Source organism: Camelina sativa, chromosome 4, assembly GCF_030686135.1.
Source record: "Camelina sativa cultivar CO46 ecotype springtype chromosome 4, ASM3068613v1".
NCBI classification, from domain to species: Eukaryota; Viridiplantae; Streptophyta; class Magnoliopsida; order Brassicales; family Brassicaceae; genus Camelina; species Camelina sativa.
In genome coordinates, this window is record NC_141883.1 from 7140675 (window position 1) to 7161126 (window position 20452).

General features: G+C 40.4%; 2 non-coding genes and 2 pseudogenes across 2 annotated transcripts; 2 read left to right on the forward strand and 2 right to left on the reverse strand.

Moving 5' to 3' along the window:
- The first annotated feature begins 2069 nt into the window (after positions 1–2069).
- Positions 2070–2175, forward strand: LOC147945532 (small nucleolar RNA R71). The gene has a single exon (XR_015597846.1). It is a non-coding gene; the product is annotated as a small nucleolar RNA R71 (small nucleolar RNA).
- An 8723-nt stretch (positions 2176–10898) lies between these two features.
- Positions 10899–14942, reverse strand: LOC147945533 (uncharacterized; annotated as a pseudogene).
- Positions 14943–15209: 267 nt separating this feature from the next.
- LOC147945534 (uncharacterized protein At4g02000-like) lies at positions 15210–15853 on the reverse strand (annotated as a pseudogene).
- A 2487-nt stretch (positions 15854–18340) lies between these two features.
- Positions 18341–18446, forward strand: LOC147945535 (small nucleolar RNA R71). Its single transcript, XR_015597909.1, has one exon. It is a non-coding gene; the product is annotated as a small nucleolar RNA R71 (small nucleolar RNA).
- The last annotated feature ends 2006 nt before the right edge of the window (positions 18447–20452 follow it).

Sequence of the window (20452 nt, forward strand, 5' to 3'; positions counted from 1 at the left end):
CCTAGTCTAGCTAATTTAAACAGGTTAACAAGGCTGAACTCATCATAGATCCCTAATGCAAATATGAAACAGTCCTACATGAAACATACTAACAAGATCCTAATATGCAATGCAAACTACATGAACACTCTCTTTTTTTTGTAAAAATTTTTGCAAAAATTTTCAAATTTTTAGGTTTTTCTATGCCATAGATGAAATGCAAGTACTAACATGATTATGCTAAAAATTTGAAATAAGAAAACAGAACACAACATCAAATGTCATCTCAAACCCTCCCCCAAACTTAAATTACACAGTCCCTTGTGTAAGAGAAATTTGAAAGAGGATTTAAGAATCAAGAAAGAGCACAAAAACAACAAATGCAATGATATATACAAAGATAGAGTTGGAGAACTACTTGGGATGGGATAAGGGTGGAATTCATTTGATATCCACCAAGTGCTTAAAGGACATTCATGCTACCTGCCCAACCATGACACTAAAGAAAACAAGATCAAAATAACAAGAAACTTAAACCAATATATACAAGGATACCTTTGGGACTTTCTCCCAAGTGAGCTTGTTTAAAGTCTCTAAGCTTGACTTTGCATACTTCTTATGCTTTGGAAGAGTCATAGAGAGGTGATGAAGTCCCCATTGTTCCCAAAGATTGTATTGCTCCTCTTATTCCTGGGTCAATGCTAAAAGAGCTGTGTCTACTAATAATACTCAGACCTTCTCTTGCTTTCTTTGGAGAGGAACTTTTGACTTTACCATGGAGTTGCTTGATTTTCCCACTTATCTCCTCATCCTTAGTTGTTAATTCCCTCACTGAACCATGTAGAAAATTGACAGTTTGAAGCTCAGACAAACCATCAAAAGAAGGATTTCTTGTCTCTTGTTGTTGGTGAAGCTTGGGGATGAAGTCTGGGCATTTTGGGTGACTTGGTACCACTCGGTCGAGTGACTTAAGGTGCTCGGTCGAGTGGAAGGCCGAGTGACCTAAAATCTCTGTTTCTACCCCATTCACACCCTTAAAGATTTCAGACTCAGTTTCATGACCTTTTTCTTCAATCCTGAAGGTCTGCCCATCAATAGTTGGCTTCTTCTGCTCAAGCTCTTTAATTTGTGGTTTATCCTTCATTTCAACATCTTCTAATAAAGGTTCATGACTCAAGACCATCATTGCTTGCTGATCAATAGATGCCTTGTACTTTTTCAGCATTTATTCTTTAAACCGTCCTGGAAATGGCAAAGGTGGCTGATAGGGAGGAGGAATGAACCAAATTGGCTTGCTAAAATTTTGAGCAATGACTCGATCAGACACTCGACCAGGCACTCGACCGTGTGCATGGTGGAGTGTATGGTCGAATGGTGTCTCAAACTCAGTTCTCTTCTCATTCTGCACCTCTGGTTGAAGAAAATCCTCCCCAACTTGGTTGCAACTGTCCTCAGTGCGCTTTAAAGGTAGTTCTTTGAGAGAGATATCTTGGGCAGTGTCAAAATCCTTTAGATTTTCAATTGTGGTCCCATTGAGTTGACTAGAAGAAGAAGATTCATTCTTGCTCTCTAGTAGAAGCATTCTGCAAGTTAAGGCTTCAATCATGGTATTAAGGTCACTGTATGTGCAGTCCACCTTGTTATTCATATCTGTGAGCTTCTTACTTGTTTCCATAGCTCCATTAGCTTGACCTTGTAGGTGTTGCTGAAGCATACTCTTCATCTCATGATCTTAAGCAGGAGCTGGCTGGGGTTGTTGTGGAGGATAAACTGGGACCATAAACTGCTCAGCTTCACAAAGAACATGTACTTGCTTCTGCTGGGTTAGAAAGAGGTTATCTAGCTTCTCAAGCTTCTCCTCTAAAGCTTGTAGTTCCTTTCTATGCTCTTCCTCAGAATCAACACCTCCCCTTAAGCTGCTATCATATTCCTCACTATAATCTCCATTAGACTGAGCAAAGTTCTCTATTAATTCCAAACCTCCAGCTTTATCTCTATTCATGAAGCTTCCATTGGAGGCTGTGTCTAGGAGCATCTTGATATTGGGAAGAACACCTCTATACAAAGTACACAACAAATATTCACTGCTGAATCCATGATGTGGGCATTGTGTTTGATATCCTTTGAACCTCTCCCATGCCTCACAAAAGGTCTCATTGTTCTTTTGGAGAAATCCTGATATTTCATTCCTCAAATATGCAGTCCTTGAGCGAGTGAAGAACTTTTCAAGGAATACCTTCTTACAATCAATCCAAGAGGTGATTTTTCCAGGAGGTAGAGTCTTCTCCCACTGATAGGCTTTATCTCCTAGAGAAAAAGGGAACAATCTCAGCTTCAAGGCATCCTCACTAACTCCAATTATATTGGTGAGGCTACAGAGCCTATCAAACTCATCAAGGTGTGCAAGTGGGTCCTCAGTAGGCAGTCCATGAAATTTGATGCTTTGAACCCTTGAGATAAGACTACTCTTGATTGTGAAGGTTGTGTTATGGACAGCAGGAGGCACTATCCCAAATCTCTGAGTATGAGTTGTGGGAGCATCACTATCACCAATCTTCCTTCTCCTTTGAGGTTCAGTCTGATCATGTGGGAGTTCCATTGCCACCTCTTTTTCTTTGATTTTGAGACTCTGAACAGGTGCTCGAACAAGCACTCGACCGTTTGCTTTGAGGTACTCGACCGAGTGCCTAGACGAGTGGTATCTGAGAATCAAAACAGAACACCAGAACAAGAAAGAGGTCAGTAATACAATAAAAAGTAACATAGCTTAATCTTGAAACAATGAAATCTCGACTGGAACATATAAACACCCTAATGGCAACAGCGCCAATTAAAACAAGGATTTTTCTATCTTAACCTATGAATGAATGAATGATGACATACAAACAAACAGACTTAGGCTAAGATGATCAGAATGTAATGCAAGGTGTTTCAATACCTTTATGATGTTGTAGCATAAAGGATGTCAATCCATAAAGAGTGTGATATGTAAGCAATCAAGATGTGATCAATGCATTCAAGTTAAGCCAAGTATAGTGTTCATTTGTTTCTAACAACCTAATGAAAAAAATGTAAATGCAGAAGATTAAAGCAACTTAAGACAATACTAATGCATAATTAAACTGTAGAACATGTGCAATAAACTATGCTAAGCAATAGAAAACTACTAACAAATGCAACTAAGAGCAAACTGAAATAAAACAGAACATAAACGAGGAAGTAAACTGGCGCTCGAGTAGCACTCGGTCGATTGCATGGTCGAATGGGGGGTCGAGTTGACTTCCGGATGAAAAACAGAGACATAACAACAATGAAAACAGAGCAAAATGAAAGTGAATCAAACAACAAGCAATAAACAGGATTTAAACAGGGAAATCAATAGACAAAGAGAGGTCTTAAGGATGGATTCATGGGCTGGGCTTAAGCTATGGTTATCTAAACTGATTAACAAACCTCAATCAACAATGAGCTATCTCTAGACAATGATCTTCTAATACTTGCTAATCCATTCTCATGACAATAACAATCAAGCTTAGATACTCTTAGACCTAGCTCTCACTAGCTATTACATATAAAAGACGGAATTAAAACCAAGATCATTATTTTCAAAAATCAAACAAAACATCTAATCTCTTAGCATGCTTCATGATAATCTCTAGACTTAGACTTATCTAACAACTTAGACATTGGTATGATGCTAAGAAGCTTAAGATCTATCCTTACCCTCTCAGTATAAGAATTGCATAGAGCATATCTAATCTAGAAGAGATGGATAACAATAAAGCTTGATCAATCTAAACAACCATAACCCTTATCCAGCCTAATCCATCCTCAAGATCCTAAACCACTAATCAGATCTAAAAATCATCATGAAGAACAAAAACCCAGAAATTAATGAGACTACCATGATTAGAAAGATGAGATAAAGATGAACAATATTGAACAAAGAAGTGAAAGAAAATACTCAATAGATTTAAAGTTATGAAGGTTACAAATCTATGAAAATCCTAGAAAAGATAAGAGATGATGGAATAAAGTAAAAGTAGCTAAAAATGGCAAAAACTAGGTTATGAGGTGTCTACATAGTCTCCAGGGTCTCATTTCGGCCACAAGTGCCAGTACATATATATAGTAAAGAGAGAGAAGCCCTAGTTAGCTAGAGGACAAAACAGAGAGGCGGCGGTCAGCTCGACCATGTGCTCGGTCGAGTGGTTGGTCCGTCAAGTAGCTTCAGTCTTCGATCTGGGATGATATCTGTTCAGTAAAATCCGTATAACTCTGGCACAACACCTGCGATTGACTTGACACCACCGACATTAGAAACGTAACTCAATTTACTACAACTCGCATGAAGGATGCGGAAGCTGAATCGCAACGGAAGATCTTCAACGGAATCATTTCTATATGATGCAAAACATGAACTAAACAAGACCTTAAATATGGTAAAATATAGTAACATCACGTTTTATACATGATGGTGGTCTTGGTGACAGAGTTCTTGGTGACGCCGGTCAGGGGTAGTGGTCTTGGTGATGCTGAATACCTTAGTGGTGGCTTTAGTGACGCTGGATACCATGGTGGTGGTCCCGGTGACGTTTGTGGCCTTAGTGGCGGTCAATTTGTACATTTTTGTGCCCTTAGTGGCGGTCCTGCGGGACGTTTGTGTTGTCTTTGTGACGTGTTTGGAGTCTTTGTGACGTGTTTAGGGTCTTTGTGACCTGTCGGTAGCCTTAGTGGCGAGTGTTGGCCGTAGGACATGGCGAGGTACCTCCGAGAGCCATAGAGGTAGTTCTGGTCAGTGTGGTACTCGGTCAAGCTCATGATTATTGCTCTAGAGATATGGGATCTCGAACAACTCATGAGGGGACGGTTAGGTTCCTGTGTACCGTTATCTCGAAGGACTTTGTGACCGGAGGGTATAATTGGTATATCGACTTCGGGTGACGATCCATAGGGTGATAGCCCGAGAGCGAGATTTGACTTCCTGATACCGTAGCTGGAGGGCTGAGGTCCAATGGCGAACCGGTAAGGCTCGAAGGTTGGGACCTGAGAGCGAGGGAGATGCATGAGTTGAGAGCGTATAATGTCAAAGACGCGGGTTATTTGCCAGATTGAGTCCTCATAGTAGTCGGAGGATGTGCGGGCCATAGTGTTGGTTACACGGGAGATCCTTGGCTGTTGATTTAGTGCTAGATTCGAGGGTGAATCTATGCTGGTGGGGGACAATTGTAACATCTGAAAACCGGAATCCCGGTTTGGGAGGTGCATCGGTTGATGCACAAGGTGTGTTGATCGATGCATGGTCGGTTTTGAACGGACAAGTTTAAGATAAACGCTGCATTTTGGGATTAGGGAAAAACCGTTAAGTCGAGTTTTGTCATCATTAGACGAGTTTAGCCGTTTTTGAGAGAAAAAAAGAGAGAAAAATGTTCTTGAGTGTTCTTGAGGATTTTGGGAGATTTGAGGCTGTTCCTATTAATGTAGCTGAGATCGTTGTAAGAGCTTCCTAGGAGCATTGTGTTGCTTGTTTGAGGTTCAGAATCTTCTTGGCAAAGGTAAGTGCATGACCATGGCTTATCTAAGCTGAAGATTTCTCTAATCTGCTTGTTTATGTGTTTTTTGGCTTGTTAGAATGTTATTTTGGGGCTTTGTGAAGCTTTCTTGTGGCTTGGGATCGAGTTTTGTTGGTGTACGAACGGAGATCCGACGAGAATATTTGGGAAAAAATGATGCTCGACATGTGCGTCGATCGAGGAAGACAGCGCGTTTTGACCTAGGAACATCAATCAATGCAATGTGGAGGCATCGGTCGATGCAACTAGGGATTTCGTGCAATGTCGAGCATGCGTCGGGCGATGCAGTGTGAGTGTTGGTCGAGCAAGTGAACCTTGCATTGGTCGATGCAAGCTTGTGTCGGTCGATGCGTACCTAGTTGGTGTCGGTCGATGTATGGGTTGATGTCGGTCGATGCAGATGTCTGGTTTGTTGTTTGGTTATTGCTTGTTGGTTGATGGTTAGAGATGTCTCTATTGCTTGTGTGTATAGCCCAGTAGATGGGAGGATTGCCTTATTGAGTGTTTATAAAATACTCATGCATCTCAATTTGTGTTTGCGGTGCCGGTAAAGGCAAAGTGTGATCGTGGAATCAAGGGTATGAAAAGGAGGATGTTCTAGAGGCTCGGTTGTTTACTCTGTATCTTTTTTAGGATGCTAGAGTGGAACTTAGTGGTCTAGGACGATTGTTAGGATTGCTGGATTATGATTGGTTTATTTTATGGATTGCTATTGGATTGGTATTATGTTATTTTCTTTAATGGTTATTGGTTGTTGGATTTGTTATTGTTATCCGCTCTTGTTATTGATTGGGGTAGGTTGCTCGTGAGTATGGGATCATTAGTTATTAGGATAAAAAAAAGAACTGGTCGGGTTGTTTCAATAGGCGTTGGTGGAGGATAGGACGACACCATGCATCATAGTACCATCAAGATAACGAAGTACGCGTTTGGCCGCTTGCCAATGATCTGTTATAGGACAATGCATAAAATGAGACAGACGATTAACTGCGTAGGAGATGTTAGGCTGCATGAATGCCAGATATTGGAGACAGACAACTACCATTCAAAACTGAGATGCATCAGGTAAAGGTGTGCCAGAACTTTTAAGCAATTTAGACGAGAAAGCCATGGGAGTAGAAACGCTATTGGAGTCCTTCGTATTTGTTTTATGCAACAGATCTAAGATGTATTTCCTCTGCATTAAGTGGAGACAACCTTTGGTCCGAGTAACCTCAATGCCTAGAAAGTAGCTGATATCACCCTAATCCTTTAGTGAGAACCGAGCTGCAAGACAGTCAATCATACTTGCCACCGCGGACGAGGTATCATCAGTGAAATTATGTCATCCACATAGACTAACAAGTAAAGAAGAGTCGTATCTTGACTATACACAAAAAGAGAAGCATCGACATAACTATTCTGAAATCCAGATTGAAGAAGGAAGTTACGAAGTTCTAAATACCAGGAACGGGGTGCTTTTTTGAGATAAATAGCTTTGCAGAGCTTACATATGTAATCAGGTCTGTCATGATCAACAAACCCAAGTGGCTGATCCATATACACTTATTCTTTCAGATTACCTTGTAAAAAGGCTTGATTGACATCAGGTTGACGAATTGGCCAGTGATGACTCTCAGCATGGAGAATCGTGACGACTTTCACAGCAGGGCTAAATGTTTCTTTGTAATCGAGACCATACTCTTGATGATAACCTTGCGCTACTAAGCGAGCTTTATATTTATCAAGATCTCCGGATGGAAGAATTTTAGTTTTGAAGACCCACCTGCAGCCAACAACATTTTGTGTGGGTGGCCGTTGAATTAGATCCCACGTACGTTTCTTCAGCTGACCGTTATATTCTTTAGACATTGCACTGCGCCAGCTATCATCACCAAGAGCTTGCCGATATGTTCGTGGTTCCAGTGCGAACGCTTTAAGATGAGTAATGGCGAGACTGTACTCCGTGTTTGGCTTGTGAATGTGATTCTTTCCTCTTGTCGTCATTTGATGTGTGTTCAGTGGTGGTTTTGATTTTGATTTAAGGGTGGATTTGGGATTGGAATGAGGGCAAGAGCAGAGGGTGGATTGGGTTGTGGTGCAGGAGGTGGTGAGGGTGATGAAATCAGACTCAACAACGGAGAATCCCCAGAGGAGGGACTAGGCGATGTCGTGACGGTGGTGGACGACGATGAATGTTGTCGCGGAGAGTCGTTGAAACTCAGATTTGGTAAGGGGTTTGGACCATTGGGCCTTTGGGGAGGAGAGCTTAAGAAAATGTTCAAGTGGGCTGAGCCAGTGGGCCTTTCAAGGGTAGTTATATTTATGTGGGTTGTAGGGTGTAAATGGGCTTCGCCAGTGAGTCTTTGATTGATCAACAAAGAGGATGAACAAAGTCAATTAGAGGAAGAAGGCAATACCTGGGCTGTTGTCAAAAATTGTGGCTGAGCAGATGGGATCAGCAAGGGAACATAAACATCACGGTGAAAGACGACGTTGGGGGGCATTGTTGCAGTGGCGACATCCAAAGTGGGTAGAGAAGACGTAACCGGGATGGTAGTGATTGGGGCCGAATAGGCAGCAGTTTCGGTCAATGGCGATGAGGAGATCTGTGATTGACACAACGGAAAGGATAATTCATTGAACTGGGTGCATATGGGCGTAACCACGGATAACACTCACAACCAAAGATTCACAGCTTTTGATAATTGGGTGCGACACAAAAGAGCTTGGATTACGGATTCTACTGATCAAGAACTGCCGTGGGAATTCGATTAATGAGATAAATGATAGTTGCAAAAGCACATGGCCAATATGACTTTGGAAGAGCTGATTTGGAGAGAAGGGAAAAGCCTGTTTCAACTATGTGATGATGCTTTCTCTCCAATATACAATTGTGCTCAGGCGTGTGAGGCGACAATGTAAGATGTGAAATACCACAATGTAAGAGCGTAGCGCCATGTACTCACCACCATAGTCATAGTAGAGTGTTTGGATCGGAGTCTGAAAATGATTCTCGACAAGAGTTTTAAAGGTAATAAAAATGTCTTTGACTTGAGATTTCTGTTGAAGAGGGTAAAACCATGTGTATCAAGTGTAATGATCAACAAAGATTAAATAGTATTTGGAATTGTCAAACGCAGTGATAGGAGATGTCCTTACATCCATAAACACATATTGAAGCGGTTTGGTAGAGACAATAGATGTTAGAGCAAAAGAAAGTTTGTGAATTTTATTAATGTGGCATTCAGAACAAAAGAAATTTGTGGAAGAAGAAGCAACAAGAGGAAGAGAAAAGGTGGAAATAAGCTTATTTAAAATAGGTGGAGAGGGATGGCCAAGTCGAGAATGCCAGGGAGCTAGTGTTGTTTTTGAACTTGGAGAGGCAAAAAGAGCAGTAGCTTGGGAAGACGTGACTGGCCATTCATACAGTTCATTCTTGGTTCTGCCTTGAAGAAGCTTTGCCCCCGAATGAAGATCCTTCATCTGAAAAGGAGCCGGTGCAAATTCAACAATCACTTGGTTAGCATTACAGAGGTGGTAAACTGATATGAGATTTTTGTGTATATCAAGCACATAAATAACTTTGTGGAGCTGTACCAAGGTAAGGCCGAGCTTCGCTGGTTGGAGTTGTTATTGTTGGACTGCCATTGTGATTGAGAAGCGTTATTGTAGTTGCTTCTGTTGGTGTTGCGCGAAGAATTATTGGAGCGAGAAGGATGATTGTGGCGGTGAGTGACAATATTAGCAGTGACAGGGAGCGAAGGAGACACTGCTTTAGAAAGAAGCTTGGCCTCATGGTTAAGAAGGCACTCAAGAACATATGCAATGCAGGGAGCAACATATTTGCTGGCAACTTGATCGATGAAGGGGCAATATTATTCAGGCAAACCATCAAGAATCTGCTCAATCTTGTCATCATGTACCATAGGCGCTTCCAAACTAGCAAGAGTGTCAAACTTGGTTGTGAGATTGTGCATGTACTCATCAATGGTGTTGGCGAATTTGATCCTTCAGTTGGCGAATTTGATCCTGGCTACTTTTGGTCAAGACTTTAAGTTGATCGTTCAGTTGGCGAATTTTCCCACGACTTGGTTTAGCATAAATCTCGGCAAGGTAGCCCAGATCTCATCAGTAGTGGTAGTTTGAGAAAGTGTTTTCTGAACACTTAGAGAGATGGAACTAAGAAAAGCACTATAGAGTAACTGATCTTGACGCTGCCACAGAACAAAGGCTGGATTTGGAGTAGTAGCACTATTGGTGGTAATCTTCAAGGGAGGTTTCTCAACAGATCGATCAAGATGACCAATAAGGCCATAGCCAGCGACAAGAGATCACACCTGGAGCTTCCACATGAGATAGTTAGTATCCGTCAATTTGGTGACATTCGTCATGTTGACATGGAGGAGATGTTGGCTGTTGATAGGAATGGCGTCAGTCATTGGTGGTTGATTAGGGTTGCTGTTATCGGTAAACATGGCAACAGAAGATAAAAGATGAAAGATGTAGATTTTTTTATTTATTTAGGTGTTAGAATCGTGGATGTGATACCATGTAGAATGTGAAGCTTAATAATATTGATGGAGAGATTACAACTATATATATTGATATACTAGGAGGATGACTAGGGATTACTAATGTACATAAATACCCTTTTACACATATTATACATTCTCTACATTAACTCTCAAAATATGGATTACCTAATTTTTCATTTTGGATATTCACTTTCAGTTTCTTCTTTGTATTTATTTGGTAATGTGGTCAGTGGAACATTGATTTTGATCGGTTTCTATTCGGTTATGTGGGGAAAAGCAAAGGAGGAGAAGTCTAATATCGAAACTAATGTAGCTACATCGTCGAATTCAAAGAGAATTCCGCTTTTGATGAATTATGCCGCAGAGAAATAAGTCTAACATTGTAACATTTTGAAGTCGTATATAGAAACAATTCATTTTCAGGATTTCAAAGTCAAATAGCAAATGATTTTAATTAGTAGTTTAGCCTAATCTAATATTCCAAAGCATACTGGTATGATTATGATCGAAGAGTTTTCCTCGTAGAAATCATTGTTGAAAATTCAGGCAACAACCTATTTCCTTTTATGAACTCATTTTTGGAAATGCAGGTAACAACAATACTTGTATGATTAGGATCGTAGAGTTTAAGCTATGTTAGGCTCATGTTGTTTGAATCTGAAGTACTTCAAAAACCGACTCACATAGTATTTATGCACCCAAATAGTTTATTATTATTATTATTATTATTATTATTATTATTATTATTTATTTATTTATTTAATTATTTATTTATTTTGTCGGCCAACATTTCTATTATAAAAGTATAACTACATCGTTTGTTCATACATTAACAAACCCAAAAGATGACCAAAGGAGAATTCTTAACTCTAGCCTCCTTTGCTAGTGTATCAGCCATTACATTACTATTTCTACCAACAAATTTAAACTTATGGAGACTATTACTCAAAGCAAGTATATCCTCCAAATATCCTTGAACTTCTCCAACATCTTCGAGTAGACAATCTTGTTTTTGTGTCTTTTCAAAATAGGTATATATAACCTGTGAGTCTCCACAGAAGGTAAATGGTAGATAGTCAAGACGCTTGGTCTGGAGGAGAGCTTCCCTAAGCGCAATGGCTTCTGTTTCAAGAGCTGAGCTGGTGGGTTCGATTGATGAAGATCCCTTCAAGATGCATTTGCCTTGCTAGTTGTGCAGTGTCCATCCTATTCCACCATTGCTTTGATTGTTGAGCTATGATCCATCTGTATAACAATAAAATGAAGTGGTTTGATTTAAGTCCACACATTTAGTGGAAACATGATTCTTTTCTTTTTCCTTGCTTGCTTCTACAACCACTATTAGCCTCTTTCCATAGTTTGTGGTGCATGAGGGCTTTATTTATAATATCAGGAATTTCCCACCATTTGCTATTGTTAAGAAGATCATTGTGAGCTTTCCATATTCTCCAGCCAATGAACGGGAAAATGTAAATTTTTGGAGAACCCTCATTTTTAGAAGAAAGCAACCTATGAATGAAATCAACCAGAGAGCAGTTAGGATCAAACTGACCTGGATTAATATGAACTGGTGATAACTCTCATATTTCTCTTGCTATTCTGCACTGATAAAGAAGATGGTTAATAGATTCTTGAGCTTCACCACAAAGATTGCAATCTCTTGGAACCTTAATGCGTCTTGATGCTAGTGTCTCAGCAACTGAGAGAGCATTGTGGAGAGGTCTCCACTAAAAATATTTTATTTTCGGCAACAGAGAGGTCCATATTTTTTTAACCATTGGGTCAGCTTCTGAGTTTATTTTTGTGAGTTGGTGGTAACCTGATTTTACACTATAGTGGCCATTCTTTGTAAAGATCCAAGTTGGAGTGTCAGGTACCTGAGAGATGCGTGGTCTGATCTTCCATATGTAACTAATGTCTTCTGTATGTATTAACTCATGGAGTCTTTCTGAACTCCATTGCGATATGTTTGGTATCATGAGATCTGTCACTCTTGGAGAATTGAGGTCTTGTTGGTGTTGGTGTACCCTTCTGGCTAAGCGTGGAGGATTGTCAATCCAATGATCACACCATATCCTAACAGCATTAATGTCTCCTATTCTCCACTTTAATCCTTGCTTAATGAGTAGTATGCCTTGGCAAATGCTTCTCCAGGCGTGACTAGGGCGATGTCCTAAGTTTGCATCCATCAGTTGAGATTTAGAGAAGTACTTTGCTTAGAGGACTAGTGTAAGGAGATACTGTGGTTTTTGGAGCATTCTCCAAACCTGTTTCACCAACAAAGCAATATTAAACTGATGAAGGTATTTAAAACCCAATCCTCCATATTGCTTTAGCCTGGTCATCTTACTCCTCAACACCCAAGGTATTTTATGTTTGTCTTTTGCTCGAGACCACCAAAGCTTCCGTATTTGACCTGTAAGATGAGTGGTAATTTTTTAGGTAGCAAAAAACAGGACATTTTGTACGTAGGTAGCACAGTAGCAACAACGTTGATCAACACTTCTTTCCCTCCTGGTGACAGTAGCTTGGAATACCAACTATTTAGTTTATTCTGCAATCTCTGAGATATATAGGCAAACACATTACTTTTATCTCTTCCGATTGCGTTCGGTAGTCCCAAATATTTCCCAAAGCCTCCAATTTTGGTAATTCCAGTAGAGTTCATAATATTTTGTTGAGTATTTGGATGAACATTCTTACCAAAGAGGATAGCCGACTTCTGAAAATTGACGTGTGGACCTGATGCTGATGCGTAAGTTCTTAAAAGATCTATAACTTTCTGGCATTCCTCCTCACCAGCTTTACAAAAAAGAAGAGAATCATCAGCAAATATCATATGAGATATGGCGAGACCATTTCTGCTTGCCTTGAAGCCTTGTATATGCTTTGCTTTAACAACTTTAGATATAAGAGATGAGAGCCCTTCTGTACAAAATAAGTAAAGGTAAGGAGAAAGAGGGTCACCTTGTCTCAATCCTCTTTGTGGTATGATCTTCTTGGAAGGGGAGCTATTGATGAGCACTGAGTAGGATACTATTGTGTTACACTTCATTATTCAATGGCACCATTTATCTGCCAAAACCTAATCTTTTCAGGAGAGCTTCAATGTAACTCCATTCAACTTTATCAAAAGCTTTTGCTATATCTAGCTTCAATGCCATGAAAGGAGTTTTGATTTTGTTGGTACGCAAGGAATGCAGTAGCTTATGAGCAATAATGATTTAATCTGCCAAGTATAAAAGCGGATTGAAATTCAGATATCAATGCATGCAACCAGGGTTTGAGTCTATCTGCCAAGATATTAGAAATTAGCTTATATGCTACATTGCATAAGCTAATTGGTCTAAAATCCTTAACTTGCGTAGGTGATTCAACTTTGGGAATGCGGTAGATATGAGTGTGATTTAACAGTGGGTCTAGATAACCAATGTAAAAGAAGTGAGTAATAAATTTTATCACACCTGGTTTTATATCATTCCACTGATATTTGTAGAAGCCCGCATTCAATCCGTCAGGTCCTGGCGCTTTATCTACATTCATGCTGGATATGGCATTATATATTTCTTCCTTTGTGACCGACACAACAAGATTTTGATTCATCTCATCAGATACCCTTGGTTGGAGATATTAGAGGATGGTTTCAGTATGCTCACTGCCAGAAGAGGAGTATATATCAGTAAAATATGAGTTAATAACCTCTGAATCTCTTTATCTGTTTGGCGGATACTACCATCTGCATCTTGAATGGAGGTGATACGATTACGGCTTCTTCTTTGCTTTGTTTTCTCTTGAAAGAATCTGGTGTTCTTATCGCTTGCTTGCATCCATTGTACTTGAATTTTTGCGCACCAATATTCCTCCTCCATCCTATATTCATGTTGAAGCTTCAGCTTGCGCTCAATAATATAATTAAAATCAAGAGGATGAGAATCATACGCTTTTTGAAGGGTATATCGTAGGTGCTGGATCTTTTTATGCAAATTGAGGTTTTGTTCTGACTTCCACCGAAAAGGGCTATTTATACATCTCAATATCGCCTCATTGAATTGATGTGGTGGTAGTTGCTGACATTCCCGAGTCCATGTGCGTTGAATTATCTTGTGTACTTCTTGATTATTCCTCCATCTATTGTCATACCAAAATAGTTTGATGCCCTTCCATTTGTTGTCTTCTGTTTGAAGGTTCATTGGTTTGTGATCTGATCCCACCCACTCAAACAGTTTTACTATGGCTTTAGGGAATTTTTCTTTCCATTCTGTTGTAGCCACCACTCTGTCCAGCTTACACTTTACAGTACTGGTACTTCTGTTGCCTATCCAGGTGTATGGACCTCCATAGGTTTTTATTTCATGAAGACCAGAAGCGTTCAACATTCTCTTGAAATTAACAAATTGCCATTCTGGCTTTGTTGGCCCTCCAAGTTTTTTTGAATTATTCTCAATCTAATTAAAGTCACCTAATACCACCCGAAGCTTGTTTTGATAGATGCCATTTGTAACCATAGTCTCCATAGTATTCCATAGTAGTTGTCTTGGTTTTCTTTCAGGGTTTCCGTAAACATACGTCAAAAAAAGGAAGTTGGCCCATATGTAATATACTTATCCGTATAGTAAAGTGTTGGTGATGAGAAAAAATAACACTTTACCGTATTCCACCAAAATATAGCTAATCCTCCACTAAGACCATTAGGAGAGACCAAAAATTGATGAGGAAACTGGAGATCTTTACCGAGCTGCTGTACATATGCGTCTTGGTTCTTAGTTTCCATAAAGAACAGGATATCAACTCTATACTTTCTTTTGATATCCTTAAGGTATGGAATTGTCAGGGAGTTTCTCAAACCCTGTCAATTCTAGTGTAGTATCCTCATAGTGGAGATGGTAGCTTCGGGGTTACCACCTCCCCTGAAGATTTTCCTATAAACTGATCAGCAAGTTTTCTTTTAGAAGAGGAAGCTCCTTCGTCTTCAGTTGCTGGAGCAGACTTACGATTAGTTCATCTCTCACTTGTTTCAAAAGGAGTTGAAACCAAATCTCAAATCACTAATGGTTTGTTTTGAGTCAACTATGGGGTTTCTAGCGTTATAAAATCCATAAGATCTCCTTGATTCTCCAAATGTTAGGACTCCTTAGTGGTATCATTGTTGGATTTTGAATTTGCTGCATCTCCTGTAGCATCTTCTGATGTGTCTGGAAGGAGGGTTATACTCCATTTCCTGAGTTTGAGCTGAGCAGGTTGCAGCGAGATGGGAGAGGCTGCCACATGTAGAACATAATTTTCTAAGCTTACCAAAAGTAAAGCGTATGAGGATGGGCTCTCTCTGGTCTTCAAAGCGAAAGAAGCGGGTGAAAATTATTCTGCTGTTTGCATCTATTTTAATACGCACCATGACTTCTCCTGCTTGATTAATATTTTGTTCTTGGATGACAACCTCTTCTACTCGCCCTAAGACTTCCCCAATTTCAGTAATGGCTCGATTGTTTCGAGAATCATCTGGTATGTTATGAATTTTGACCCAGAACTTGATAACTCAAAGATAATCTGGATAGTGTCTTTTAGTCCACTTATCAACTATAACCAGCCAGTCTTTATACGTCCTTCATAAATTGTATTAAGATGATGAGCTTGCCTGAAGAAGAATTGAACTGTTCCATACTCGTTGATGCGACTGTTGATTCTTCCATCAAGCTTCCAGATTTTCGACATCATGAACTTAATTCCAGCTGGATTCTGCGAGGGGTGGATGCCTTTAACTACGAGACTGAGCGTGTGTTCCAGCATCAAGAAGTTTAAGGATTTCTTACTTTACTACCTATTTTAGGTTAGGGTTCAGTCTTCTTTGGGGTTCAATACTAGCATAAGATTCATTTTCAAGATTGATTCTATGCATGCAAAGGCTAGGCAAAATACCTTTGATATCATCTAATATATACCCTATAACCTTTTTATACTTCTTAAGTTCAGTTACTGGCAACTCCAATTCATCATCACTCAACCTAACATTCACTATGACAGGATAAGTAGAATTGGTTCCCAGAAAAACATACTTGAGTCCGAAACGGAGAGTTTTTAGTTCTACCTTTGGAGCTTTTAATTCCGACCAGTCGTCAGCGTGGGAGTCTGGTATGATCACGGTCAAGTGGCAGGGGTGTGACTCAATCTAGGTGTCGACGTTGATCGAGTGAGATGACTGTGACTCGAGTCAGGTCTTGACGTCAGTTGAGTGGGAGATCTCACGTTCTGATGTTTCTGCCTCAACTGCACATACCTCTCCTCCTATCTTAGGCAATTCCTCAAACTCTTCTGGTCCATCCGTTTCTCTATGGGAGTCAAGCAAATGCTTGTAACAACTAGTCTCCTCATGCAGGAACCCTTCTTCCCCATCCTTGGTTAAAACGGTTTTGAGATAGTCCTCCTCAGCTAATTCTTCCAACAACTCATCAGCCAACTGATCCATCTCTTCAATATAGAAGACTTGTCCTCCTATTATTGGTTTCTTCAAGGTATCCTTGATGTCAAACTTCATAGTGAAGTCGTCGCCCAGATTAAGATCAATCTTACCATTTCTGACATCAATGATGGCTCCAGCCGTCGTCAGGAATGGTCTTCCTAATATCAGAGGATCTTTTGGTTCTTCATCCATCTCCAAAACTACAAAGTCGGTTGGCACTTCCACGTCTCTAATCCTAACAGGTAAGTCTTCTAACATACCATGTGGAAGTCTCACTGATCTATCTACAAGGATGAGGGGTATGTTGCAACCTTTAAACCTTGTAAAACCCAACCGCTTAGCCACAGAGAGTGGCATAAGATTAACTGAAGCGCCAAGATCACATAGACACCTATCAAAACACATATGTCCAAGGGAGCAAAGTAGAGTGAATGATCCAAGATCTTTGACCTTCTTGGGTACAATCTTCTTCTGAATGATTGCACTGCACTCAAGACTTAGTACCACCATGCCTTGAACGTTTTTTGATCTCTCCATCACTAAGTCCTTGAGGAATTTCTGGTAGTGAGGAACAAGTGCGAATGCATCCAACAATGACATCCTCAACTCAATCTCCTTGACTTGTTTTTCGAACAGAGCTTTATACTTCTCAGTAAGCTGCTTCTTAAACCTCACTGGAAATGGTAGAGGAGGCTTGTATGGTGGAGGAATGAACCTCGCAGGTTTGTCATCGGAAACAGCAGGTTCCTTAACAGCTTCAGGTTCGGACTGCTTCACTGGTTCAATCGGGTCCTTTACTGCTTCGACTGGATCCTCCATATGAGCTTTATCTTAAACAAAATATTCTCCATCTAATTCCTCACTGTCCTCAGTGACATCTGGAACTCCTTGCTTGGGAGGCAATGTTTTTCCACTTCTCAGCATGATTGCATTAGCAAACTCCTTAGGGTTCTGAACAGACTTTTCTGGGAGTTGGCCAGGCTTGGGTGCAGAAGTAGAAGTAGATGTGCCTTTCATATATCTCATCTTTGAGTTAAGAGCTTCAAATTTGACATTCAGATCATTGTAGGAACTTTCCATTCGTTGACTGAGTTCAGCAAACTTCTTGGCAGTATCTAGAGAACCACTAGCTTGACCCTGAAGAAGTTGTTGCATCATTTGCTTCATTTCTTGATCAGGAGCTTGAGTAGGCGGAACCAGCTGAGGGTGAAATCCCGGTGGTGGTTCTGAGGGAGCCTGATAACATTGCTGGAACTGTTGTTTAGGCACAAATCCTTGATTGTAAGGCATAAAAGGTTTTTGTTGACCTTGTTGTTGCTGCTGAGGAGGGTACACTTGGTCCTGTTGATTTGCAACGTTGGTGCTCTGGTAATACAAATTGGGGTTCGTCTAATAGGGGTTGTAGCCCTTGTTGTATCCACCTTGGTTATGGACGTAGCTGATTTCTTCAGACTGCTCACCCTCCCCATCCTGAACTTTAAAAGGGTCATCCTCAGATACGAAGTGGACAGTCTTCTGCTGACTTAGCTAGAGGAGATCAAGCTTGTCGTTGACATTCTTGAGATCCTTCTTGTACTTCTCCTTAGAGCCAGCATCACCTCTAACTCTGCGATCATAATCATCATTGTAGTTGCCATCAGACTGTGCGATCATAACCGTCATTGTAGTTGCCATCAGACTGTGCGAGATTTTCAACGAGTTGCCAACCTTCATCTACGTCTTTGTTCAGGAAGTTGCCATTTAAAGCAGTGTCAAGCAGCTTCTGTATCTTTGGAAGTACACCACGGTAGAGAGTGCTCAACAGTGACTCGTTGCTGAATCCATGGTGTGGGCATTGGCTATGGTAACTCGTGAAATGCTGCCAGGCTTCGCAGAATGATCCAAGTTCTTCTGAGTGAAGCTAAAGATGTCATTCCTGAGACGTGCTGTTCTAGAGTTGGAGAAGAACTTGGCTAAGAAGGCTTTCTTGTAGTCGTCCCAAGTGGTGATGGATCCTCTGGGAATGTTTTTCTCCTATTGATAAGCTTTGTATCCCAAGGAGAATGGGAAGAGTCACAACTTGTAACCATCCTCACTCACTCCATTGATCTTGGTGAGACTGCACAGACGGTCAAACTCGTCTAAGTGATCGAGTGGATCCTCCATAGGCAACCCTTGAAACTTGTTCCCTTGGATCATGGAGATCAGACCACTTTTGATTTTGAAGTTGTTGTTCTGCACAGCTAGAGGGATGATTCCAACACGCTGAGTATGAGTGTTCGGTGCATCTCCAGCGCCAATGTGTCGCTGTCTCGGATTGGGTCCATTAGGTTGTTCCATAGTGACTAGTGCAGGATGATCAGTGAGAAGACGAGCTTGTCGTGGTCTTTGTAACTGGTTGATGTCGTCAATAGCAGGAAGGATTCTGATGCCCTCTTGATCTGGTGTGCATGCAAGGTTGCAATCAACATGTACCTTAGATGCAAAACAAACAAGCAGACAATTAAAACAAGTCAGTACTCAGAATGATAAGTGTAACAGAACTTAATCTTGCAAAACTTGAAATCTCAAATGTAGCAAAACAATCCCAAATGGCAACGACGCCAAATTGATCAGACTGCAAAACGGAAATGAGCTTCAAAACTAGAAACGAGAATGCATGACAAGAAGTAAACATGAGTAAAAGCAGAAACGAGTCTAAGCGTGAACCGAAACAGTCTCAGGAATGCAATAAAAATCAGAAAGATAGGAGTCCTAAGAATAGGAGTAATTGATATCAGTGAAGTCTCCTAGTCTATAGAGTGTTTAACATGCCACAAGTAAACTATCTCTAGACAATGAACATCACGACTTAGCTAATCCAATATCTTGACATAAGCTACTCAGACTCAACCACTTCCAAACCTAGCTCTCGCTGGAGAAACATGATCAAGCAGACATGACAAACAAGTTCATTCATGTCAACAAACATCCTAGACAACTAATCTCTTAGGCTAGGAATATAAGTCTCTGGCACTAGTTGGTCAGACATTTCATCAAACACCTTTTGGGCGTGGAAATGTCTAAGACCTAGTTCCAATTGATCAGAGAGAAACTAGTATTTCTAACTCTAGTTCAGAAGGAAATCACACGAATCTAAACTTAAACACCCTACATACTAATATCCTCCACCTAATCTATCCTATCCTCAAGAACTATCACACTACTCGGATCTAGAAATCATCATCAAGGATACAATCTCAGAAAACATTGAATCAAGCAGCATCAGATAAATAAAAATGAGATTAACAACTTTATAGAAGATATCAAATGCAAAAACTAAATAAGTTCAAAGATCTCTAGATTACAAAATCTCAAAACGTTTTAGGTGGCTTGGTAAACTTTTAAGAAAATGAGATGTCTCGGATAAAGACTTAACAAAATGTATTAATAGTAAAACATGGAAAACCCTAAAACATAAAACGACAAGATAGAAGGTTGGTTCGAGAATCGGGTTGGACGCGTCTTCAGAACAAAACCAGGACATCGGTTTAAGAGAATCGATTGAGTCCCGTCGTGAGAGTGTCGATCGAGTCGGAGTCTAGGACGTTTGATGGAGTGACAGCTTGAAAACGTCGATCGAGTGGCAGCTTGAAAACGTCGATCGAGTAGCAGTTTCAAAAGTTTCGTCTGGGAGCTGCTGATCGAGTCGCGTCTTGAGGGTGCTCAATAGCCATATTGGGACATCTTGGTCGAGTCGCTGCTAACATGTCCGATCGAGTGGGAGCTCTCCTTTGCGTGCAGGTCGTGTCAGAATTCAGAACGTACATGCATCCACTAAAACGGTGATAACTCATTAACCACGCTTCCGATTGGCTTGAAATAAACGGCATTGGAAAAATGACTCAATTCTCTACAACTTTGATGAATACATGAAAAGCTTAATCCCAAATTAAAAGCTTCACTTGACT